This window comes from Magallana gigas, chromosome 1, assembly GCF_963853765.1.
Source record: "Magallana gigas chromosome 1, xbMagGiga1.1, whole genome shotgun sequence".
NCBI lineage: Eukaryota > Metazoa > Mollusca > Bivalvia > Ostreida > Ostreidae > Magallana > Magallana gigas.
In genome coordinates, this window is record NC_088853.1 from 11,660,091 (window position 1) to 11,666,452 (window position 6,362).

General features: G+C 32.6%; 1 long non-coding RNA gene across 1 annotated transcript; it reads left to right on the top strand.

Moving 5' to 3' along the window:
* The first annotated feature begins 3,549 nt into the window (after positions 1–3,549).
* Positions 3,550–5,811, top strand: LOC105323561 (uncharacterized). Its single transcript, XR_899336.4, has 3 exons — positions 3,550–3,779; positions 4,020–4,108; positions 5,089–5,811. It is a non-coding gene; the product is annotated as an uncharacterized lncRNA (long non-coding RNA).
* The last annotated feature ends 551 nt before the right edge of the window (positions 5,812–6,362 follow it).

Here is a 6,362-nt window from a genome sequence, read left to right on the forward strand (position 1 = left end):
ATTACAAACACGTTTCACATTTAACTGTTGTTTCATTTTAATATGTTTTTTTTATTTATTTTGTGTTTTATTTTGCTTTTGTTTATTTGGTTTGTTTTTGCTTTCGTTGCTGTTTTTTGTTTTTGTTTGGTTTTTTTTTAATGGGGGGGGGGTGTTTTTGTTTTGGTTATTTGCTCGCGATTTATATAATTCATTGTGTCACCAACGTTTCAAAACAATAAAGTATCTCGAATCGAATTAACCCAACACATTTATTATATTTTGCAATTAGAAGGTCGAATGAATATGTTATTTTGAATTTAGAGTATTGGTATTCGAATATCTTTGTTTACTAAAAATTAATTGTTTGCTATACACACGATGGTGCCTTTGTTGTGTATGTATTTAAATGAGTATCTATAAATGTACAGCAACTGTTTCACTGTGTACACGCTGTCTACGTTCCCCTGTAGTGTTTTTCATGATGATCCTTTCCTGTTTAATATATTCCATCATCGCCGTTCTCTTTATCATCCCACAAGTTCTCGACATCAACATTTTCTCCATTTTTTTTGCCATGACCTCTATTTCTTTATTTCTTCACTATAATATAGAAGAAAAAATACTATAGATTTAAAAAATCTTTTCCTATGCAAATATAAATAATTAATCAAGCTTTTTATACTTTAGAACAAAAATCATTTTGATGATAATTATTTTTTTTCACATGATTATTCATTACATTCATGGATGCTTTAGAAAGACAACCGAAATTTGAGTGTCATTTGTTGAGTTACAAGCGAGTTACAGAGATCGAAATTCCTTGCTATGTAAACAAAGCGTCTGTTTACAATTTGAACGTGGACGGAAAAAAATCAGTTTAAACCTAAAACGAATGTGTTAAAAGTTTTTAACTGTTTATCTATGCTTAAAATAAATTAAAAGATAGACAAATCAGCTTGAAAAAGCTTTTAAGTGGTATATTGAACCTATGTAAACAAAAAAAGGACACGAGCCTTGTTATCATTACAAAGAATTGTTAGCCCTGTTTCTTGCTTATAACTCTGCGAGTAACTCTCAAATTTAATCTGATCAATAGAAATGCACTTCTAAAGCATTGTAAATAATAAAAACATAATAATAAGATTTTACCAAAATCGTGATCATGACCCTTCAACAAAAACAAACAATCCAGAAGAAAATAAAAAGCAAAATAATGAAGAAAAAATTGAGTAATGTTAATGAACATATCTAAACTAATGAAGACTTGACTGTGTCCAATTGTAAAGATGTTTGAAAGAAATTTGTATCTCAGTTGTCGACTTACTCACCAGTACAGTGTTCAAACTCCTCTGTCATTGTATCTATAGAAAAGCGTTTTATAAGCGAGCAGCCGAAGACCCACTTAATAGAACCTTGATATTGCATAACAAACCACATGTGAAGAATGAGAAGAACGATAATACCAAAAATGGTAGAGTCTTGACAATAGACGCACCATAGAGAATCCACATGTGGGTGTGGGTTATTACGAATGAGAATAGAAACGTCATTTATCATCAAGAAGAATAGTGGTATGCAAATGTAAACATGCTGAAATCCTTTATTTTCCATTATTTACATTTTCCGATTTTATTCACATTCTGACTTTATTCATATCAGAAGGTCTACCCTGGGATAATCCTGTTTATATCTGTGCAACGTTTATAACATTGTTTTAACATAATGATTTCTTTTTCATTTTGATCTCATTTCATATCAAGTACTACTTTGCAGCATTAATTTTCATTAAAAATAATTCATAGATATCATAAATTGTATTAACTTCATTCCTAAATTGAAATAACTATTAAAAGTTCGACACTAACGATAGCACGTGGCAACTTAAACTTTAGGACCAGCTACTAAAAGGGGCTACTGAAATTCTAAATACAATAGTACAGTCATTTCATGCTAAATCTTTTACAATTTAATGCTATGCTATGGTATGCGATTTTAATGATATGCTATGAGATTTCATTGCAATGCTATGAAATTTGTATGCTATGCTATGAGAAATTGAAATGGAGGGCCTAATGATATTGTATGCTATGCTATGCTATGAGATTTGAACAAAAATGCCTCCATGCGCTGAAGAGTTCCACACATTTGGAAGTAAAATGATAAATAGCCAGAGTTAACCACTAATCTGCAATGTGAGCATTTATTCTTTCAAATAAAATTATTTAAAACCAAGTTAAAATCATATTGTATGCTATGCTATGGTATGCTATGATATGACGAATGACATTCTATGACATTGTATGCTATGATATGAGATTCCAATGCTATGGTATGAGATTTCAATGCTATGCTATGATATTTTAATTCTATGCTATGCTATGGTGTATGTTGTAAAAGATATGCTTGAACTGACTGTATCACTCAATGCAATGTGTAAATATCTTTGTAATATATATAGAAATTCTAAATATTGGCTACCGAGATTTCGAATCGTCGGTGTGAGATAACTTGGTCTCTCTTCATTGTTATTGCTCTGCGCTGTGTTTGGTCCGGAGAAAAAAAAATCTTGATTATCAAAGTGTTAAAACCCCGATGAAAAATCAGAAAACAAATGGTGCACTGGAATAGACAATTGAGTGCCGGTCAAGGATATCACTGATGGTTCTATCGATTTTAACATAACCTAATGTCAATAGAGACATCATTATCGGTTCTTCTCTATACAATAGATATCAGAATCAGAAATAATAGATAGATTCGTATTATTGAAATTTTGAAACATTCTACTTTCCCATATGAGCGGTATGTGAACGGTGAACGTACGCTGAGCGAACGATAAACGCACTCTGAACAAATGGTGTGTGCACGCTGAACGGAATTTCGTGAATGCTTATCAACGGTAACGGTGAGCGAGCGTACGGTGAACGATATGTGAACGTTATGTTAACGCAAGATAAACAATTTTTTTTGAAGCGCCTAAATATGATTTTATCTAACTGAACGATAAGTTAACACTGAACGTACGGTGAGCGTTATGTTAACGGAAGGAAAACGATTTATTCGGAGTGCCTACATTTAATGTTATCTAACTTAAGGATAAGTGAACGTTGAACAAACGGTGAGCGCAAGCTGCACTTCTTGTGAACGCACGGTGAGTGCACAATGAGCGCTTTGTGAACGATGAGCGGGAATGAAGCGAAGCGGAAAGCACGAGTGAATGCACGATGAACGCACTTTGAGCGCACCGTGAACGCAAGAAAAAGTAAAGAAAGTTCCATCAATAGTTCGTGTACTTTTTTATAGTACAAATTACTTTCCTATATAAGATTTATATTTTTCACAAAGAAAAAAAATTTAAATTTTACTTTTTAATAAGCGACAATTTTGCTGAAAAATATAGCCAGAATGCAGGAATTGGCGTGTATATTTTCAAAATGCTCCGTGTGTGTATGTGTGTGTGTGTGTGGGGGGGGGGGGAGGGGGGTTACATGTACCACCCCCTTCATCATGAAGCACTTTAAATATTAGCATACCCTAACTCTCCTTGATGACAACCGACTTTTCTGTACTGAGTTGTAATAAACCACATCCAGATGTATATTTTCTCGGGTTTGTTATCGTCCATTGTTCAGGAATGATTCCAACGTTTTAATATCATCGTAACCTCATTCCGAAATATGGTTTGTTATGCAATATGAAGTCAATATTAAGTGGGTCTTCTGCTGCTTATAAAACGCAACTTTTCTTAAAGGATACAGTGAAAGAGAAAGAGGATTTCGAAAACTGTAGTTGTACTGGTGAGTAAGTCCATAAAAGATTAAAAAGCTAAATTAAAACCTTATAATCTTTTTTTTAAGTTTGATATCATCATGTTTGAGTTCGTTTGATTATGTTCCTTAACATGACTTGTTTTCTATAAAAACTGTTGTTTTGGGTTTTTTTAAAGCTTTGTTTACCAGGGATTTTTTTTTAAGGTATGCTTTGGTTCAAATACAATTAAGACTTGGTTGCTTTACTTCTTGTTTCGTCTTCTCTAGTACTTTTCAGTTTGATCTACGACGAAACTTCACCATGAAGCTGATCATCGTATTTATTGTTGCCTGCCTTATCCTAGAGGCCACGAATGGTAAGAAAATCAAACTCTTATTTTGAAATGTTACCATGTGTAACCGTGTTGAACTTTTATTTGTAATTTTAATTGATGTTTATGATTTTATTGACAAATTTCATTATCACACTTTATTTATACAATATAATAATATAATTTTCATTAAAAAAAAAAAATGAAAAATATTAAAATGATATATTTTCAAAATCATAAAGAAAAACATGACTACAATACCTGCGACGTATTTTGTCACAAAATAAACGATATCATAGGATTCAAGCACGATGTGATAGGATTAACGTATGATAGAGCAATATATAAGCACGAAACGATATGATTTATACACGATATGAAAGGAAAAAAGATGTTTGTGATAAACCTATCATCGCTTTAACGATCTTCACGATGGACCGAACAATGACCAAATTTGATAGAGAATACTTAAAAATCAAGATATACGCAAAATAGTTTGTTATAAACAAAAGTTAAACTTTGCTGTATCATTTAAGAATATATAAAAGAATGACCAGAGAGAGTTTTTAAAAATACATTTTGAGCCTAAATGATCAATAAATTATATTTATTTATAATAATGCTTTTATTACCTAACAACCAAATCGATCACCGCAAACATTTTATAGCCCGAGATCAAATCACACAAAAAAAGCTGGCTCAATACAAATGCAGCTCTTGTCCAAAATGAATAGAAAATTGATAACGAATCCTTTAGGTTCTGTAAACGAAGTAAGTAAATTCCACGAAACGATTAACACGAAAATGATAAACAGAAAAACTGTTAGAATGGAACAGAATTAGGAACAATGCACACTTGGGCAGGATATAAGCACGATAGAACAGTATAGAGGCATTATACGATAGGATTGCAAAACAATAAGATAGGAAAATATTGTAACAAAAATAACATTGCGCGCACTGTTTATATTCAAATTTGCATAGGAATAGATCTTTTTGATACAAGTATCTTTTTTTAACTATAGGGGAAGAAAGCTATGGCGATAACAAGCACGGCAGTAACAAACACAGCAATAACAAACATGGAGACAACAAACATGGCAGTAACAAACATGGAGACAACAAACATGGCAGTAACAAAGATGGAGGGTATTATGGCGATAACAAGCACGGGAGTAACAGACATGGCGACAACAGACACTAAGATAGAAGTATCACCGTGTGGAAATGTTCCCCTCAGACACCTCTACCCCTGTCGCTAGCATTTAGTGACTTTAATCCGTACACTACCACCGTGTGAAATGTTCTCCTAAGACATAACACCTTTTTTCCCTGTCAGTAACTTTTAGTGACTTTAATCCGAACACTCTTAATAGACTCTCAGCTTAACTAAGTGAACCGTTCATGGAAGTTGATCTTTATATTTACAATTATATTCTCTTTTGTTGAAACTGTGTTTTGCTATCAATATGTAACTGTTGGTCATATTTCAGAGCAACGGTCAAAATGCTCTTACCACCGATTCCCGACCTCGCAGAATTATTGAGATACGTTTGCAGAGTTTTAATAAATCTTGGGACGGCTACCTTTTGGTCACAGTGCACATCATGTACAAAGTGAACGAAATGTTAACGGTGTAACATATTTAGGGATAAATTAAAACAACAACAATTTTTATATTTGATACAATTAAATGCATTCGAATTATCTCTTCCTGTAATTTCGAGACAAAAATTGAAATAAAATTTTGAGGATTGTGTTGTTTTTAAATCTTTTATTCACGGACTCAACAAAACTATTTAGTACAGTTAAGTGCATGTAAGCTAAGAAAAAGATGTTAAAAGTACATAAAGTTGCCACTCAGCAAACTTTCATATGCATTTCAGTCATTTTAAAGTTAACTGAATAAATGTCGGTCGCGTACCTTAGATAAATGCTTTATGGTTCAAATATCATCAACAAAATCTACCGAAATTAATTGATATGATGAGATTAACTGCACAGATGTACCCATTTATGCGGTAGTTGTTATTTGAATTCATACATAATTCCGTTAGAGAAAAGTGTTAACTGAAAGAAAAATAGGGACTAGTTTTTCGTGCGAATCCGGAATGATCCGGAATGATCTTGAGATCCTGAGCCATTGTAAGCCGTTAATATGTCCTACCTAGATTCATCACATTTTCAAAGTCAATTTTAATTAATACATGTCTATTTCTTATTCATATAATTGCTCCCCATGATAGTTGGTAACTGACTTTCACGCATAACTGATCCCGACAAACGAACTCACATGTTC